The sequence below is a fragment of the Dermacentor variabilis genome, chromosome 8, assembly GCF_050947875.1.
Source record: "Dermacentor variabilis isolate Ectoservices chromosome 8, ASM5094787v1, whole genome shotgun sequence".
Lineage (NCBI taxonomy): Eukaryota > Metazoa > Arthropoda > Arachnida > Ixodida > Ixodidae > Dermacentor > Dermacentor variabilis.
This window is the reverse complement of record NC_134575.1, coordinates 135,321,672-135,342,300: the sequence shown is the minus strand read 5'-3', so window position 1 is coordinate 135,342,300 and position 20,629 is coordinate 135,321,672. Positions and strand designations below refer to the sequence as shown.

The 20,629-nt window shown below is 46.3% G+C and overlaps 1 protein-coding gene across 1 annotated transcript in view; it reads left to right on the top strand.

The window, feature by feature from the left end:
- Positions 1 to 20,629, top strand: part of LOC142590601 (N-fatty-acyl-amino acid synthase/hydrolase PM20D1-like) — a 141,278-nt gene that overhangs the window by 95,650 nt on the left and 24,999 nt on the right. The gene's annotated exons all lie outside the window — the stretch shown is intronic.

Genomic DNA, 20,629 nt, shown 5'->3' with positions numbered 1-20,629 from the left:
GACTGTCATGCCATGCCAAGCTTTTACTGACGGTAGCACTGATGTACTTGTAGTACCATATTTCTTCTCTACCAGTCAGACCTGATATTTCTTTTTTAGGACAATTCAACCACCGATGACACAGTTGATCAAATAATCGCCGATTGTCGTATTGGTGTAAGAAATTGGCTGGTAAAAATTGAAAATAAGCCCAAACTGGCTCAACGCTCGTTTATTCTACCCAAAAGTAATAACCCACAGATTTAATCACAATGGTAAAACCCAGTTCCATTGGTATTGGAAGTGGGAGAGTGTTCAGCACTTTAATTTGTGCAGCAATTGCGTGCTCACAGTACCTCTGGCTGATGAGCGCTGTTGCAGTCAAGACGCTGTGCACCTGCATTTTTCTGTTGCTGCGTACTGGGTACATTGAGTGCCTCTATGTGCCACAATATATAGTATTTTGTACCTGCTGTTTGTACCTACCCTCACATCACTCTGCACTGGACTGTGATTTGGCTTCCATGAAATTATGTTAAGCAGGCCAGTAACATTTGGTACATGTTATATACCCAGTAAAAATTGCTCATTATCTTTTATCTCAGTTGTTACAATCAATTGGAGATGCTTAATGGTTTTAGAGGGTGCCCTGTTACACTTTGTCACAACACTTTTCTGCTGTGCCTTCCAGCTTTGTATAGTCCTTATTACTGAATATCTCTTGTGTTCTACACTATTTAGTTAGTATCTGTGTTTACCGCTTGCATGTTGTGCTGAATTTTTATGCTCATGACTTTGCTATTCGCATTTTGTCCGTCTTTAGCTCACTCTGACTATAGACCATGTGGGCTGCAGCATGTAAAAATAAATAAATATAGTTCCTATGCAGGGAACTGCAGTGATGACCGTTTCCATTCAGTATACTAGGGGAAGAAACAGTTTGTTTTTTGCTGGCCTATATTTATAGCCATGGCATGCACCAGAAATTGTTTAATTGCTTGTTTAGTGGAGTTTGCAAAATTAGTTTGAAAAATCTGTGACCAAATAGCTTGGTGTTCCATTCATTTTAACATTGCTCAAGGAGTGTTTGTGAGAAAATGACCACGGGAATGGCAGCGCATTTCACTACCAGTTTGGAAGTGCCATCTTCAAACTGGTGCTAGCTAGTCTTCATATTTGCACAAAATGCAGATGCCATGACAACTGACAGGCTTGATAATCCTGAGCTGCAACATGTGCACTTTAGTCACTAATGAAATAGGCAATTCACGGAATTTTAGCTAAAATTAACTTTTCCATTGATGCAGTTTCCAATTTATGGTGCTGCTGTAAATTTAGGCTATCATAAACATAACTATTCCTCTGTAATCACCCGAGTCGACATTTAGACACAGTGGTTATTGAGGCCACCTGTCCACAAGCATTCAAAGACCATTCCATCAAATATTTGATGAAAGGATTTGCTGGATCTTGTTTTTAGACTTCCTAGGGACATATGCACCAGGCTATTTGTGTACAAGATTTAGATTTCAGTGCTTGCCATATGGTGTGTGCAACTATTGAAGGCCTTGTATATATCTTATATCTTCTGGACTGCGACTACCTCATTTGATTTTGTGATTGGTGCAGAATGTCTTAGTGTGAACTTTTAAACTAAAAGACAATCTGTAACACATTTCTAGTGCATGCAAATAAAATGCTTTGGATAAATGTGGGGTTTCTTGGTGTAATGTTGTCTGGAGCAGGTAGCTCATGTGAGTAGCTGTGCCATGCTCCTGAAACTGTGGCTTGTATGCTGTATGTTTGATCCTCAGCATGCGTGCAATTAAGTGATGCAGGCTGCTGTCCTTGCTTCTCAGAACAACCAACTATTGTAAGATTTTCAGATCTTTGGTAGGACTTCAAATCTAGTTTTGCGGCCATATCCTGACTTTCACTTCTTAAACAGCATGGGCTTGGTCTTCATTGCTTGAGCAGACCTGCCTGTAATGTGTTTGGCCTCCTTCCTCAAATGGCGTGCTCCTCTTTCCAGTTAGTTAAGTACAAAGTAGCTTGTCAGGCGTATGCATCTCTGGCCGGCCTATTTGCCAATTCTTAACATTGTTCATCCCCCCCCCCCCCTAATTGGGCGACGTGAAGCTGTACTCTTTGAGACCTAAAACAAACAGCTCAGCAAAATTCTGTATTTCCTAATGTCCAACTGCCTTTACTTAAAAAATTATATGGAAATTGTGCTATGAAATTACTGTATTTACTCGTGTAATGATAGCACTTTTTTGTCAAAAGAATTGACACAAATTCATGGGTGCGATCATTACGTGGGTTAAATTTCCCGCAAAAAGAAAGATTTTTTTTTTTCATCTCGCGTTTGCTGCGGGATGACGACAGGTCAACAAATAGGCGGCTGTCACTGTTTGTAGCGCGGGACACCAAAACAAAAATGGCGGCTGGCGGAGCAAGCCGATTGCGCCGAACGCGATTTTTTTTTATTTTCTCGTGAGTACATTACGTGCATTGAAGCAGTTTCTTCCGTATTAGTAATAAATAATATCGTTAATATCGGCAAGTTTGCGGCAATAAAGTAGCCATATCCACGTTTGTCCATGTCCATGTTTGAGGGGACAGAAACAGATGGGTGCGCATAGCTGCCAGTGACATAGAAACACATGGCCGGAATGCTGCAGAAACTGCGGCATCTGTCTTCACTACTATCTTAATACGGCACGTTACCGATAAGAGTGGGCGAATGTCTTAGCTGTGTTACAAGCGTCAGCGTATGAATAGGGTGCACTTCTAACGTATCAGTGTAAACGTGGCTAGTATCGTTGCCGCTCGCGATTTGTTGCGCTTTGTTTCTTCCTCTAGTCCATACAGGACACGTACCTTAAACGAGAAACTTAACTTGCGTAACTTACGGACTCCGCAGAACCCTTAAACAAATTCGTCTTCTAATAACTAGTTCGACGCACACTTACTAGAGAAGTCGGAACGCGGCCGCCCTCAAGACACACACGAGCAACCGAGTCATAAACGTTCTGCTTCCTTCCGTCTGCACAGGACATGCGCTAATGGAACTAAGAGCGCTTTTCCATGTAATTTACGCACTTACTGAAAACCTAGGTGCTTCAACATAGAAACTTCGAAAACTCTTCTAGAAATAAAGAAGGTTAACTAATACTCACGCGCGTTACCATAGGCCTCTCACCGATAAACTTGACCTTCAGGTTACTCACAAAAAAAAAAAAAAAACTATCTACTCGTTAATTAACATCTCGCAAAACTAAAGGTTTACAGAAAACGCATCTTTCAAAATCTTTCAAATCTCAGAGCTTCTCAAACCACAATATAAACAAAGCTCATACCTTACATATTGAAAGAAATTCTAGTCTCCAATCGTGAAAATCTTCAAATTTTCAAAACGAAAAAACGTGTTTTATTTCTATGGAAGCTGTCTTGGACTCCCGTTCCAAACGTTTAAGACTGACTCATACTTATGAGCCGTACTCGAGGTGGTCGCGGTTCGAACGCTATTCTGGCTATCCACGAACGACAAAAGAGCTGACACACTATCAGCTCCTTCAAAATGTTACAGTCTCTGGCCAATTTGCGTCCTGGCACCAGGCTTTCATCACGAACTCGACTAACCGCGTCGTGACTCCCTATCACCTCGTCTCGTCTTGCCACCTTGCCCTCCTTCGCACTACATGCTGCACCCCGAAAAGGATGACGGAATGACGAGTGTTACGTTTCGCCTACGACGCGCGGTACAGCCGGCGCGGATGCAACGGACGCCGGGGCTTCGTTCAAAGCGGCGGACATTTTGGCCCGTTCGGCGCCGCCGCTACGCCTCCCCGCCAAGCGCGTCCAGGCATGTTTCAATGCCACGTGTCTTCAAGTGCGCGTGTGTGTGTGTGTGCATGTTGGTGCCCACGCTTGTCAAAGCGCGGCAGCCGGGGAGAGGAGCTCCCCCAACTGTGAAGCGAGGAGGTCTGACGGCGCCGGCCCGGCGGATGCGTCACCTACTCGTCTCAACGTGCCCGAGCGGCGCATCACGTGTGCCTCTGACGAGGCGTTCCTTCTTGCCCTCAACTGCGAGAGTATAAAAGCAGCTGCTCCCGGACGCCGAGAGAGGCTCCGATTTCTTCTGTTGAGTAACGTGCACTCCCGTCTCTCCACTTCGGTCGACCTGACCGCCCGCTCTTTTGCGATGCTAGAATAAACAAGTTGTTCTGTTACCAGTCGACTCATGCTTTGCCGGGACCTTCGGATGCTTCCAGTTGTGCCCCAGGCCGCCAGGCCAACGCTACCCTTGGGGCTTGCAACCCGATTGCAACAACTCGTGCCAGCGGTGCGATTGCAATAACGGGTGTCAGCGCTGAGATTCCAACACGAGGAACATAACTGCCCCGTGCCCTTTGTCCGCATTCGCGCAGAACATGCTTCTCGGTCTCTTTTTGTCCGGTGGCTCGAACGTACTGGATGCGCCAACGTCATCAACGACGACCGCACCTTTCTTTTCCTCGCGCCCTGCCTTTTTGCGTCTGTCGCCGTTTTTGGCTGCGCTACATTATTTACCGCTTTCTGATCTTTACCGTGCTTTCTTCTACGGCGTTCTCGCTTTGAATTCTCTTTCATGCGGCCTTCTCGCGCCTCACATCTCGTCGGTCCGGATCACTCTCCTACCCGCACAGTCTGAGTGATATTTAAATCAACTCTCTGTTTGCCTCGACTGGCGGACAGCTCAACCGACTCTGAAACAATGCAGCAGTCTTTACTCGAGCTATGCAACTCACACTCCTACAAACTGCCCTCTAATGCATTGCCCAGCTCACGCTGTGCATCGGCACACAGCTCGTTGGTCTCGATCGCTGTCTCACCCGCACAGTCTGAATGATTCCTAACTAAATCATCCCTCTCTTGGCTACCTAGACTGGCGGAGAGTTGCACCGATCCCTGAACAATGCAGTTGTCTTCCCTTTAGCTACGCAGCTCGCAATACTGCGACCTGCCCTCAATTGCATCGTCCAGCTGGCACTTCACTGCGGCACGCAGATCTGACTCGACATGGATTCTCACGTCTGTCGGGTCAGCAGTACTCTGTACTTCGTTAACAACCTAGTTAACATTACAAGCGATGGACACACGCGGTGACTGTACCAATTCATTCGCAGATGGCCTAGCTTTCTCTACAGTGCTCTGTTGGCACAGCACCTCGTACGCTCTCACTACGGTTATAGTGCCTAGAATATACTGGCTAGTGTGCCGTCCGCGGCCTCCCGGGTGGCACCGGATGCAATGAATGCCGACGGCTGCCGCTAGGGGCGCTGCAGTGCGGGTGGGTGCCGCGGCACCATCGGGTCCTCGTAACTCGTCTTGTTTCCACCGCATCGGCTAGCGGGCTGCTGCGCTTTTTGTTTTTATTAAGCCGTAGCCGCAGCACAGTTCAAATGTGGGTAGCTGATTATTGATTAGGGTTTGTTCTGATTACAACAGGCTTCTTTGGCGCTTGTCGCTTGCGTGAAAAGCTTGTGCCAGCTCGGCTTCGATCGTGGAATCTCCAGTGTTTCTATCGAAGGGAAAACTTAATTTTTAAGGCAAAAGCCTTAGATCTCCATGTTTAATGGTTGTGTTGTGAGGTTCAGAAAGTATCACGCGACCGAAGAAAGGCCAGAAGCGAACCAAAGCATGTCCAGCCGTGTATAAGAGATGATTAATGATTAGTAAATTTAATTATTGATTGATTAGTGATAGGGTTAAGGTGGATTAGGTTGAATTAGGGGGAATCATGGTTTATTAAGGAGCATTAGGGTGGATGACAGAGGATTAGGGTGGATTAAGGTGAATTACAGTAAGCTTTACAAGGTGTTCACCTTCGCGTCGAGATCTCTTAGGCGATAGCTAAGGATGCCTGTTTTTTATTCTAGCCATAATAGCAGAGTAATTTTTTTAAAGGTAAGTGTTAGGTTACATTTTTATTCTAATAAAATAAAAGAATGCTGAGGTTATATTACTGTTCTATTAATGTTATATTAATGCATAACCATTCAAGACCGCTGTACCCGATCATCTTTCGAAATGACTCGGATTTCGCTGTTCTTTCTTTTTCTTTTTATTTGCTGTTGTTTCTGCCTGTTTCTTATTGTTGTTCTGATAGGTTTGAATGTTTTTGATTGTTTGTAAACAATGTACCCATCCCCTGGCTCATAATGCCCATTCGGTCCCGAGGGTATATGATAATAAGTAAGTTAGCCTGTAAAATGGACTGCTGGTGTTCCGTGTACTATATAAATTTCTTAAAGCTGGTAAACACGTGCAGTTTTCTTTCTATGTCTGATGTACTTGAACACAAATAGGAAACAGAGCTTTTATTTAAGCGTAACAAAGATTTTATTCAAGTGGAAGAACAGTCAAACGGAGGCACAATACTGCACTAGATGAGATAAAGCACACATACATGAAGATAGATCTAGTTGCAGTGACGCAGTTTAAGGAGCTTCTGCCGTTTTCTTTGCGCTTCCCTCTCTTTGTTGATGCTTTTTGCAAAAGAGGCGAAACCTCAAAAGAACATAGAACTTTACAACTGCGGTCAAAGTTGCTTTTTCGTGCTCTGGGCACCCTAGTTGTGGAAAGGCCAGTGTCTGCACCTGACTTGAAAAACCAGCTAGACTCGCTACATGCAACTTGTTTTTACTAAAGAACGCAGTAAATGCATCTTCCATGGCCTTCACAGCTGTTGATAAGGTCTGACTAGGATACACAAGGCCTCCATTGTCAAAATGGGTTGTGAAATATGAAGCAACGTCGGCACTAGCTTCTGCTTTCCTTACGCAAAGGCAGCCTGCACACTGGGGACAAGAATTTTTGGCAATGATTTTTCGTGCAACATAGCCTGCAGTATAGTATATCAAAGCGCTATTGCTCCTTTCTTTCTGTGTAAGCTTCATGTTCACCACTGGACGCAAGAGATTGAATGACATCCTCAGCTTCATTGATACTTCCGCGGTCAAGAAGGCCGTCTATATCCTGTCCAGTAGGCTCCTGCCTGTTGTTGCACACAACTAATTTGGATTCAGCAGTGCTCTGACTACGTCTGGTGGGCAGTTTCCTCCTCTGGGTGGTTTGGCTAGATTATAAAATGCCAGTAAGTTGACAGTCACGAGAAACTGCGAAACTGTTGGATGGTCATTGCAGCCTGATGATTGTCTAATTATTCCAAAAAGGTTTTCTAGCTTATCTTGACTTAAGCGGGACGTTAAAAGATATTTGAAGCCCACGGTAGATGACAGGTAGGACAACAGATTAAGGATACTTGTGATGGTAACCCTTAGTCCAGAAGCTGTGCTTTCTGTAAAAAAACCATCACCAGCCGGTTTTGCATACTGCTCGCACTCTCGCAAATATTCAAGAAATCCTTTCAAAAAGCGCATGTTTGGACTTCCAGGCTTGAGCGCCTTTCCGCTTGTCCGTGATGTCATGACACGAATCAGGCGATTCATTTCTTTCACAAAATGTACAGTCGGCTGCACAGTCCCATACGAAGACTCAATGCGCTCCCTGTACACAAATAGCCCTTTGATGACCTGATCGCATGAAGAGCTGAAACGCGATGTCCACGTGCACCTTCATTTTTTCGAAACAGTTCGGCTTAATGTGTGCATTTGTAATGCTCGGCATCACTTTCAGTGTAACACTTTCCCGATCTGCTTCGAAAGCTGCTTGAACAATACCACTGTGGACATGTCAAGTTGGTGTCAGGTACCCTTATACAACAAATCCATTTCTCACGTTCTTCATTAAGTGTGGAAAATCGGGCACAAAGAACAGCTGCCTCTTCGGATCGACTGAGTGCTTGGTGCTGCTCCGAACGTGGCTTGCAGAACCTTGTAAAAAATAAAGAAAGAAAACATGTTAAGGAGAAGCAGTTATTACCTAATTTAAAAAAAAAATTGTGTGGTTTTACATGCCAAAACCACAATAAGATTATAAGGCAGACCGTGGTGGGTGACTGGACTAATGGATTAATTTTCACCACCTGGGGTGCTTTAACGTCCACCCAATGCGCGGTACGTGGGCGTTTTTGCATTTCGCCCCAGTCGAAATGCTGCCGCTGCAGCAATGATTTGATCCCGCACCCTCGGGCTTTGCAGCGCGCTCTACAACAAAGCCACTGCTCCACCACGGTTGGCGATTAATTCGTCACAAGTTAAAAAATCGTAAAGCGTGTGCTGCAGTACTAGCACAGCATTGCAAGAACAACTTAGCATGTTGCACTCAAATAAGATATCTCACCGTGTATTCCAAACAGCCGCCACATGCTCCTATTCCAGCTGGCGCCGTCGCATGTTATGCAGTCCACAAAGAGACCAGCTTTTTCCGCAAGGATGGCTGTTTCCACAATGATTTTTGCCAGTGTCGCGGATTTCACATTGGCCTTGGAGGCAAGAACGCCAAGAATTTGTGTCCAGCTTCCTGCATAAAGGTATAAGTATTTTCTGAGAGCATAAGCCTTACATATTATACGGTTGCGAAGCAAAAAAGAAAAATAAGTCAGCTAACCAGTAAATGGCTGAAACAGCACTACCATGCCATGGTCTGCCAGCACATTCTTCTGGTCAGCAGGTGTATGACCCCCGAGGTCGACAAAACCTTCAATGTGGCCTTAATTGTAAAAAAGAAGCACAGGAGGAACATCCAGATTTACTTCGACATCTCAAGAAAGGTTGGAACATATCAGTCGTTAGTAAAACAATGTAAACATGTCAGTTTCACATGAAAGGCGAGCAATTTATAGCGATGGCAAAGCGTTAACCTACACGAAGTATTAAGGTTCGTAGTTTTATCAGTCGTATAGGTTACAGTAAAGGTTCGCTAATTCAATTTACAAGTACGGTGTCGCGTGCGCACCGGTACTTCTTGACGGACAGCACTCGATGAACAGGAACTCTGGTGGAGAGCACATGCAGCGGGGAGGAAATGCCTCTCGCTTCACCGCCGTTCCAGAATTTGAGGTTACACGACCTCCAACTCAAAGCGAACAGAGAGCGTTTATGTAGCCACAAACCATCTCGGCTCGCCCTAATTAGGCTATGCACCCGTCGCAAAGGTGCGGTGCGCGAACAGCCATGCGCAGCCACGGCCGGGCTAGAGGAGCTTGCTGCCCCCTGTAGCTCGCGCTTGAATGTCAGCTCCCACATAGAGCGCACGGGAAGACTGTGTGCATCAAACCATCATAATTTTTGGCGCGCCGTTGCACGCACACCTACGGCGCTCATGGGTGTGAATGGATCTTACCGCACTTTAACTTTACACAGAACATTACGGCGGTTGCGAAAATTTACCTGGAGTACGTGTTCATATAATTAATATTGCAATAAAAAGCAACACATTGCAGAACACCTTAGGCATATGGGCGTTCGATCGTAATACATTTCGTTTGAAGAAAATCATAGCGATTAGCAGAATACTCCATCTTCTTCATGTACGCAGGGGTTTCGAAGAATATGCAATGAAGCTTTACTCACCTGCTGATTTTACATTTAGGTGCTCTGAAAGCTTGATCTCATCGATGACGAGACCACCGTGTCGACTGTAAACATCCATGGCCTTCGTCTTTTCAGCCAAGGCATTGAAAATATTGGCACTGAGGCCAAAGCCACCCTTGAAGCGTTGCAGATACCTTTGCAGGCAAGTTCTCCCAGGCAGTACCATAATGGTTTCTCTGCGGAGATGTTCATACAACTTCGGGCTTCGCATCTTCATCATGCATTCTATGATCCACTCATCATTGTATCGCATGCTTTTATGTGACTTTCGTCTTGCAGCGAGGAAGCAGTTCTTGACAGCGAGTTGCTGTTTGTGAGGAAGAGATTTAATTTTATTTTCAAATGCCTCTTCGCTAACAGCCTCATTTTGCTCTTTCATGTGTGCCACCCGTTCTTTTGCAGTTGGGAGTCGTTTCTTGGTTCTCGACAAATTTCGAGAAGTGTTCTTACAGTGTTTCTTTTCGCCATGCTTCCCTGCGCTTGCCTTTTCCCTTTTCTTTCTCCTGCAGGCTTGGTTTTCAGCTAGAACTCTTTGGTACTTGCAAAAAATACCGCAGGACTCCCCTTCAGACTTCGTAGATAACAAGCATTTTTCCGCAAAATACATCTATGTAGGAAGTGTGCTTCTTTGAAGCAGGCTTTAGGCCGCATCCACCACAAAGAACTGTCAAGGAAACGTTCTTGTTCAGGGATTCGGCCTCATGACGAGTTGTGAGGACTTGTTTTGATTTCTCTCTCCCTCTCAAGTAAACCGTGGCTACTACTGACTGTCGCTCAGGCAAAGGCTTTTCGAACAATACCATTCTCTCAATGAAAAGGGTGGCGAAGTTATTTATTTCGGCTTCACAATAAGCGTAAGCTACTGATTCTGCTGGCAGAGATGGCACTTTCATCCACGCGACAGGAATAGAGAGGTCGCTGAACGGATGGCGACTTTCAGTAACTGAGCATGTGTTGGCGGGCTAGTTGGTTAAGCATGATTACAAAGACGGCGCCGAATAAAACAACACACGAAGAAGGGGGACACGAGACAGCACGAACAGACACGGCGCCTACGTGCTGTCTCGTGTCCCCCTTCTTCGTGTGTTGTTTTATTCGGCGCCGTCTTTGTAATCAGACTTTCAGTAGTGTTTTGCAGGCACTGAGCTCCATCATTTTGCGCTCTTCCTGCTTCAAAGCCACTGCGTGGGATGCACTCTTCAGGTACAGCAGCATTCTGGTGGACACCTTCGAGACTCGCTGTTTCCGCTCCCTCTACGGCTGAGCACAGCTCAGAGGCAGCTGACTCACCCCGCTTGCGCCGCTTTGATGGAAGCTTTAGATCTTGCTCGCACAGATTTCTTGTTTTTCTTTTTACTGGCACTTTAGGCACAAGGTTCTTAGGATACTCAGGAAATATCGTGGGTACGGCGTCGGGTTTCAGGCGCGGTTTATCGCGAGGAATCTCGTGGACGACGCCGTTCACGGTGACAGAGAACGCGCGCTCGATTAAACTGCTTTCGAAATGTTTTTCGCAAACCACAGCAGTTGGTGCTAGTCTTCTGTCCGTTCTCTTAATCATTCTTGCCCATTCTGCTAGCCGCTTCACATCAGATGGTGCAGTGAACAAGGATACACGCTCTGTGTTCGAGCGGTAACCGCTTTTACACAACGGCGCAAAGCAGGTCCTCTCCTTGCACTGTCTCTTTAGCTTCGGCATTTTTTCACCGCCGCCATATAGTTCTTGTAATGACAGGCACACAAACACCACAGCGACACACTCACTCTTTTATAACACCAAGAACAAACACGCAACACTGTAATAACACTGAGAACGCAAACATGGAAACCGACGCAACCGCTGCGAAACTGATGTGCGAAGCAGACGACACGCGTAGTCTACACCCACCCGTATGGCAGCGACCTCTGCCGGCCACCGTGGGCATTCATTGCAGGCGGCGCCACGCTCCTCCACTGAAAAGAGCGGGTGGACGGCACACTAGCCATTATATTCCAGGTACTATACTACGGTCTTTAACGGCCTCTGTTGCCTCTAAGGCATCGTTAACTGCTAGCAGTTCTAGTGCACCTATGAATCTGCTGCTAATCTCGCAGGTGCTACTCCTTTTCTGGGCCAAAATCTGCTATCGATTTTCTCCCACTTTCCCTGCGTCGAGCTTACAGATTTCTGAAGCTGCTGTTGACTTCGTTCGACTGACTGCTCCAAACCTTGAATCTCTTTGTTCAATGCGCCAACGTAGTGCCACGTTACTTCTGTTAAGCCTTTTTCCTTCGAAGTGCTTTTCAGTTTCTACCTAGCTTCCTCCTGTTTTTGCCTAAATTCTTCCTGTTCTTGCCTAATTTCTTCCTGTTCCCATTTTTTTGCTTAGAATTCGGTTACCTAGATGTTCGATGAATTTCAAATCATTGCCACTTTGCAGAATGGTCTTACGAATTTCTGCTTCCGTCAAGCCCTCCTCTACGTCTTCCTCGACCTCTTCACACAACCTCAACAGGTCAGCTCTCGTCAAACACAATAAGACCATGGTCGCTACTTTGGCCCTTCTGTCACGCAATACTTGCTGCCATACCCACGCAAATCAGAATACAAGTAAAAGATCCCCAGCGAATCAAATCTACCAACACAGAAATTGAAGCATGGTAAATCTTACAGCCAAAACCAAACGCTTACCCACTCAAGCAGCGCCATGTCACCAGTCCTTTTCCGCCGTATCCAGTCAGTTGTAAGAGGTGGTCAATCCCAAGTCGCCTCCAACTTTATCGGGATACCGGTCGGTCACCATGTCCCAAAGTCCGTGAGGTCTCATCGCTGTCTACGAGTGGTAGGACGATCTCACTGCTGGCATCCATTTGTAAGGTTTATTGTCGGGCATGAACTATGTGGTAGCTGGCCCATGCCGTCGTCCAACTCACTCACGCTTGGGACGTGGTTGTAGGGAAGAATTTGCTCTCGTCGAGAACTACGAGTACAGGGTTTATTTACATTAAAACAGGTGATACATTTCAACAGCCTAGAATGACTGCAAAAAGGAGCACAAAGCTCCAAGCACACCGCTACAGCCGACAAACTGCTGCTTAAAAAGCCTCTGTCCTCCCTAGATCCCTGGGGGAGGGAAAACTGCTGTCCAACCTTCGTCCAATCGGACCGTCCACAGTCGTTAGGGCGTAGTCGACCCGCCTTTGAGGGGGAGGGCTCACACACTCACATACGCAGTGGATTCCCAGAACCCACCCAGTTGAGCGGGTCCTCGTAGCCAGGTCGTCACGCTTGACCCCAGCCGGCACCTCTTAATTCCAAAGCTGACTTCTCCGGTAGCCGCCACGAGTGTCAGCAGACAGTGACGAATCCTGGGGCCCGAGGAAACGCACCGAAAAAACACCCTTTGTTAGAGAAGCTCTCTTGCTGCAAATAGACCATGAAGGCCACTGCAAATCAACCAACAGTACACGGTCCGCCAAACGGGGCCAGCCCTGCTGCCGTTGCCGACTCTCCGAAGGAAGCGCGTGGTGGATTAACGCTGCTGGGGTCTCCAGTTCTCCAAAGGAAGTGCATGGTCGGTTAGCGCTGTCGTTGTTGCCGGTTCTCTGAAGGACGCCGCACCCGCAGGTTGATCGAAACAACTGCAGCGTGCTGAGATAGGTTTGCAGAGCAGTACTCCTGCAGGCCGATCGTAACACTACCTATTCTGAAGCCATACTGAAGTTCTCCCAAAATGCCATTATTCTCTGCCCATGCTTGAAGCTTTAATTCGATTGCCTGCATTGCTAGCCTGTATACTACCGATGTAATGGTCAACGGCCTGTACGACTGAATTCTGTCTTTCCCCCCTTACTTTTATAAATTAAGCTCATTCCACTTTTTTCCCAACTGTCTGTTATTCGTCTATCTTTTAGACATTTTTCTACTGCTTTCACCAGAGCTTTCTTACTTTTTGGTCCTAGTTTATTAATTGGTCTAACGGGAACCTCGTCTAGCCATGTGGATGTGCGCTTCGGAATTTTCTCTTCGGCTTTCTTCCAGTTGAAATTTGTCATCACCAGCTCCTTTTCCATCTGGTTCTCTCTTATGCTCTTGTTTTCTTCAAATACAACCTCATCATTGCCTTGGAAAGGTTCGGCTGTTATTTTTCTGATTTAAATTATTGCTGCTTCTCCTTCCAGTCTGTTTCCATCTTCGTCTAGGATATGTTGTATTGCTGTTGACTTCCTGCCCAATAATTTTATGTGGTTCCAAAAATATTCTAGGTGCGCCCTTCTTTTTCTCACGTATTTCTGACAACCAACATTCACTTTCACCTTTTATCTTTGCTTGCACCAGTGTTTGAACCATAGACTTTTTTTCCCGGTATATATCCCATTTACTGGCTACTTCATCCTGCAGCAACTGCGCCTTCCTTGCCTGCCTGTGCTATCGGGAGGCTTTCTGTCGTTGGGCGGTCACTTCTCGTATCATCCTCTTCCACCAGCTTTTCGATTTCTTTTTTTCCTTTGCAACGAACATGTTGTTTCTCTTTCCGTATTTCTCTCGTTATTACACTTAGAAGCTCACTATATTCCCACTCTTGGCCATTTGCAAAGTTCTGCCTCGACTCTAGTGACTATATTTGTTATTTGTTCGGCGCTCAAATTTGAACTGGCCATTTTGCATTCCTTGCTCTCTTTCCCAACTACATATCCCATGTTCATAATGACGTGTTTATGGTCACTCGCTACGCTGCTAAGCCCTTCCTCGTCAATGACCATTTCTCTCAACTTATCATGAATTCCTTCTCTTATCAGACAGTAATCAATGGTCGATTGCCAATTTCCCACTTACTACGTGATCTGCCCTTCACACTTAGGCCCTGTATTCGCGATAACGAGGTTATATTGCTCACAAAGGTCTAGCATTGACTTCCCGTTACTATCGGTATAGCCATCTAAATCCTGTATGTGGGCATTCATGTCACCTAACACGATAAGTTCAGCATCATTCCCGAAACCCTTAGTATCAGCACTTATGCGTTCCACTAACTCTATTCTCCGTGTCCTTATTTACGGTCCACAAATACGTAACGCCCAGCCAAGTTCTTTTTCTCCCACTCATTGTACCTGGTAACCAAAGATGCTCTTGACATTTTGAATTTACTCTTTTCTATTTGGCTCCCTGATTGATGAGCATTCCGACTCCCCCACCCTTTCTATCCGACTTAGTTTTGTTGCATCCTTCCCAAACATAATTCTTAATCACTGGCGGCTCTTCCGAGTCTCCAAGATGCGTTTCTGTAGTTGCATGCACCCTTATTTGTTCCGTAACTGCTCCTCAAGCTCTGCCCACTTTTGCTTTCTTCTGACGCCCTGCATTTTTATGTAGCCTATTGCATGGCGAGCTCTCTTTCTTGCTTTCCTACTTTTTTTCTGTTATTGACGGCGATGCCCTTCTGGGTTCCCCTAGGGGACCTTGTTGATTACTACCTACTCTGGCCTCCTGAGCGCCCGTGGGCCTCCTAAAGAAGCAACAGGACGACGAGCAAGTCGCCAGCCCACTTCTCGTGCAAGCGTGTAATTGAAGTGGATCCCGTCTCTTTCAAACCACCCCACCTTCTCACCTCCCTGTTTGCCCTGACAACCTCGAAACTTTTCTCTCTACTCATTATCCACATCGCCTCATTAGTAGCCACTGCGGCTCTGTACGTGACTGTCACGTACAGGCACCTCCGCCAGGCGCTGGGCTAGTCCTGTCCCTTTCCTGTTTAGGACGTCATTTAGCCCACCTGCTACTATGACAAGGTTGCGCGCGTGGGCATTTTCCGCGAGCTTTGCTTTTGCTCGCTCCATGACAGAACCCAGTGTCCGCCCTGGAAATGTCCCTACCGCCACTCTTTTATCGCCTTTCACCCTCTCCACAGTTGCTTGTGAGCACCTAGCCAGGTTTGAATCGTCGGCGATAATCACAATTTCACTCTCTCCTATCTCTCCCTGCTTCCTTTTGTCCTTTTCCGCGTGATTCGGACTCGACAAGGGGCGCTAACCCCCGCGTTCCTGCTTTTTGTGTGTGGTGGCCTCAAGGTAGTTGCCGCTCTTTCCATCTATTCCTCCCCACATTGCACGTATTCCACATGATTTGCTGACATTCCTTCTCCTGTCACGTTGGGGGACTGTGTTCCATTGTCCCGACCATTCTCGTTCACAATGGCGGCCGTGTCCAGCTTTCCCTCGTCTGCTTGAAGTCTTTATTCCACTACCTTCCCGGCATCACGTTCCCTATTTAGCTCATTTTTCAGCGTTTCAACCTGTTTGACAAGCTATTCCTGGAAAGCCTCCATTTTCTTTAGCCTTGCATTGACATCACAGTGTGGGCCGATTGACTCGATTCCCTCTCCATTCTATATCCGTCCTTTCATCTGCCTTGAGGGACTCCTTGCACACTGCACTCTTTCCCGGCTTTCTTGCTATGTATTGCACGGCTTTTTCTAATGCAAATACTATACTAATATAATACTATAATAATGCGGAGCACATGCCTTATAGCAGAAACCGATACGCACAGGATCTAAATTCTTACAATGTCACAAAGTAATTCTCACCAATGTTTTTAAAGTAATCAATGCCGCACAAACTTAAAGAATGACACGTTTTCGCACGTGTTCAACCACGTGGCCACGCTCTCACTCTCCTACCAAAGCACACACAGTAAAACCACTAATATATATTAGTCTTGCCACTTCCAAGCTACTACTTAAAGGCTATAAAGAATTAACGTCCCACCCGGTTGCATGTGTTGAAGCACGTGGCGCGAAAGGACGCTCTGACTATTCTGGAAGAACCAAATGTACACGAAGCACACCTGCGCACACGGACACGGAGAGAGGCAAAAAAAAACTACCCAAATAATATTTAAAGGCTAAAAAAATCGGCGAATCAAAAACAGAAGCAAGCTCAAAGCATGCACAAAAATGTTATGATTTCGTCGCTGCCACGGAGGCCTGAAAAGCACATCCATTCGCCATAAAATCTTGCTCTACTCTCCCGCTTAGGCTGCTTCGATGCGCACGCTCCCCTCCGCCGCCGAGAGGGCGCGCGCATCGAGGCACCCTACTCCCGCTTAGAGTTACTGTATGTGCTACCGCAGGTAGCAGAGTTGCGCGTCTGTTTTATCACGCCGCTAGCGCCTCTATTGGCAGAACGTCATCACGTGGTAGCCAAGCAACCGTGCATTGCGGAGAAGCACATGTTCGGGCCAATTTTTGTATTTCCCGACGCCGCCGCTGCAGCGAACTGGATTGACACAAGTTATCGCCAGTCAAATTCAAATCCAATCCGACCGATCTTGCCGTTCGCTGTCTATGTGCGTGCTAGCTGCGTAGCAACAACGCAACGTGCGCAGCGCATCTCACGTTTGTTTCGTCGGCATGCCTCGTGACACCTTACCTGCCTCGTGACACCTTACTGCAGTAATTGTTTTTCTTCCTTTGTAAAACTAGTGAAGGTTGTTCAGGTAAAGACACCTGAACAAACAAATTTTCAGTCAACTGCCTATTGCGTCAAGTGCGTATGAGATGAAATTGCTTGACTAACAGCTATGTGCTCTTTGGGCTGTGCTAAAAAATTCACAGCTGGAATATTAAAAGCTACTGCAAGTCTGGATTACTTTAAAATAATGGAAGCACGTAGAGTTATACAGAAGATTTAGCTGGAATTACCAGTTTTCTGCATGTGATGCATCACACTGCTTTCACAGAAGTGTCGTAAAAAAGCCAGCTCACATTTTCATGATTATGCACTGCTTGGGTTCTTTCTGAATATGAAAGAGGTTACTACTAAGTAATTATATTTAATCTACTACAGCTTATGTGAAGCAGGATGCAAGAGGAATGAATGTCGTTATTTAACACACGGTAAGGGCCTAACTGTGTTTTGAATTATTCCCTATAATGTAGCTATGTCAATCCTGTGAGAAAAACTTTCGCTACACTCCCACAGAAGGCTACTTTTGGAATCCCTGCAGTGAAAAGCACATAATGAAATCACACTTGCAGGTGTAGCTGATATCCATTGCTTGCTGGTAGATGGATATGTTCCTACACAAGATCTAATGGGGTACCAGAGTCGAAATATCAATGGTTGGTCATTGATTCAACAGTAATATTTTAGACTGGCTACATGTTGAGAGCTATGGCACATAAGCAAGTATGGGCCTCATTATATTTAGTACAGTTCCCTTTGTAAAAGAGCACCACTTGATAAAGCTCACTATATCAAAATATTTGCACGCGCATACACTTGTGTTTTTGTTTTTTTCTCTGAAATTCGCATTGTGATTTTATTGCCAAAAAGAGGTAGTTGCGGATCGGTGCTTTTTGTTACTGTTTACATGCTAAAAGAGCACAGCACTGCTCTTAGTAGCGTATTTATCTCTGTTGAAACAAAACCTGAGTGCCAAGCAGTATTCAAGCAAAGGAAAGTTATTAAAGTATCTGATCGTTTACCTCAATTACTAAAGTTTGTCCAGTTTTTAATACGCTATGTTATTTCGAACCTTATACTACCTTGTGAAGTAGCTTTTTTTCCACGAAACGTTTTGTAGGATTTCCGGAATCTATAATATAACATCACCATATTCCCTAAGTTTATTCGGTGCGATCTAATCGTTACCGTCGTGGTTCACGAATGCTGCATCTGATCGGCGTATATAGAATGCACAATCTATCCTAGATACGCGAGTGCCCATACGTTATTAAGGCGGAGAAAGTGCACAGGGGAATGCAAGTCCCAAAAAAAACTAATATACGCGCTGCATCTTACGCCGCGCGCTAAAATGGGGCAGCGCCTTTTTCTTCACAATCTAATCCAGTCAGCTGTTTCGATGCGCTTTGTTTGCGATTAGGCGGAAAAGCGGTGCACAAGCGATGCAAAAGCGCCCACGGTCGATCGACGATACGCTAGGCATGTCGCCTGCAAAAACGGAGTGCGGCTTCGCCGCATAGACTTGGTTGCTTCTCAGGCAAGATGGCGGACCTACGCGCAACTCTGCTACCTACGGTAGCATATACAGTAACTCTACTCCCGCTCAAAGCAGCGCGCCCCCTCGCGGATGATCGCTGTGGTGGTGGCGCCTTCTGTCGGCCCAGCAGCGAACCTTTGCCTCGCAAGAGAGACCGGCGCGGACAACCACGCTCAACGGACATTGCGATCCCCTAAACAGCTCCGCTGTTAATAACCATGGCGGCATGACGACTACGATCACATCCCAGTCGCCCTAGTTTGAAGTAGAGCTTTGTTGGCGTAAGAAGCTGGCTAGACAGACAGACAGGTAGATAGATGGAAGGACATGGCATCTAGCAAGGTGTGCTGCCACTTAGAAGGCGCTAGGGCAGTGATGTAGTCGTCGACTGTGTGATTTATGCCAGCGATGCGATTCCCTCATGATGATTCATAATAGTCATAAGCAGACGCAGTGGCAGTACACCCGGCTAATGCTACATGTTCGTTTGTATGCTGAACGTTTGAGAGCGCTGCAGTCACGACGCGCAGCTGGGCATGTCACATGGTATATTTGTGTATTTTGCGGGCATCTGAAATAGCGGAAAAACACTAATACCTGATACATAGAAAGCTAGAAATTGTATAATTGGACGTTTTGCAGAGCACTCTACAACTTTCGAATCGAAAATCTTTCCTAACTTGGTTGCTTCAGAAGTTGGTAAAATAATGTTGACTAATTATGCAATTAGCTAGAATGCAAAACAAAGTTATTACGTAGAATAGTCAGCAACATGCATACGGTCGTGTGATCTGAGAGTGCATAGACATATTTTAGAACTCTAGCTAAATTTACCTGGGACACCTTATATATATATATATATATATATATATATATATATATATATATATATATATATATATATATATTGCAGGAAGAAAGCAGGCCACGTGTGTAAAATAATGTATATTTACAACTGCGGTATATGGCGTTCAGGCAACTGCCACACTTCGTCTTCCTCTGGTCCAATTCAACTTCTTCCTTCTCTTCACTGTAACATCACCCTGCCGGCTGAGCAGCTCCGTCCCGGTGCAAGTTACAAAGCCTCACTTAATGGGGGGACATAGGGCTTGAGCCTGACGACGTGAACATCGCTAGTGACGTTGGGAGGCACTGAAGACTGACCGACTGGGGCGATCTCGTATGTCACGTCGGACAATTGGCGCAAGATCTGGTACGGACCAGAATAACGGGAAAGTAGTTTTTCCGACAAGCCGACGCGACGTCAAGGCGTACAGAGAATGACAAGGGAACCAGGTGAAAAATGGGAGTCTCGGTGCCGAAGGTCGTAGCGTCGCTTTTGAGAAGCTTTGCGAGAATGTGAGGCGATGACGGGCGACTTTTCGGGCCTGGGCGGCTAAGTCAACAGCATCGCGAGCGTAACCAGTGCTGGGCGATTGTACTGCGGAAGGTAGCAACGTGTCAAAGGGCAAGGTGGGGTCGCGGCCATACAACAGGTAAAATGGTGAAAATCCGGCAGTGTCGTGACGGGACGAATTGTATGCGAAAGTGATGTGTGGTAAAGCGACGTCCCAGTCGCGGTGATCGTCGGAAATGTATATGGCCAGCATTTTAGTTAGCGTGCGGTTGAGTCGCTTGGTGAGGCCGTTCGTTTGAGGGTGGTACGCGGTCATAATCTGGTGTTCTGTAGAAAAGGAGCGGAGCAGATTATCAACGACCTTCGATAGAAAGTAGCGGCCGCGATCCGTCAGCAACTGGCGAGGGGCGCCATGGTGCAGGATGACGTATAGTAAGAAGTCGGCGACATCTGTAGCGCAGCTGGTTGGTAGCGCTCGTGCGATGGCATATCTCGTGACATAATCGGTTGCCACAGCAATCCATTTGTTTTGTTTGATGGAAATTGGAAAGGGACCCAGGAGGTCTAGGCCTACACGGAAAAAGGGCACTGTAGAGATATCAATTGGTTGCAGCAAACCAGCGGGAGGCATAGCAGGCGTCTTCCGGCGCTGACGCAGGTCGCAAGAAGCGACATAACGGCGCACAGAGCGATCAATGCCGGGCAAGAAGAAGCGGCGCCGCAGGCTGTCGTATGTATGAGTGATGCCCAGATGTCCAGCAGTAGGAG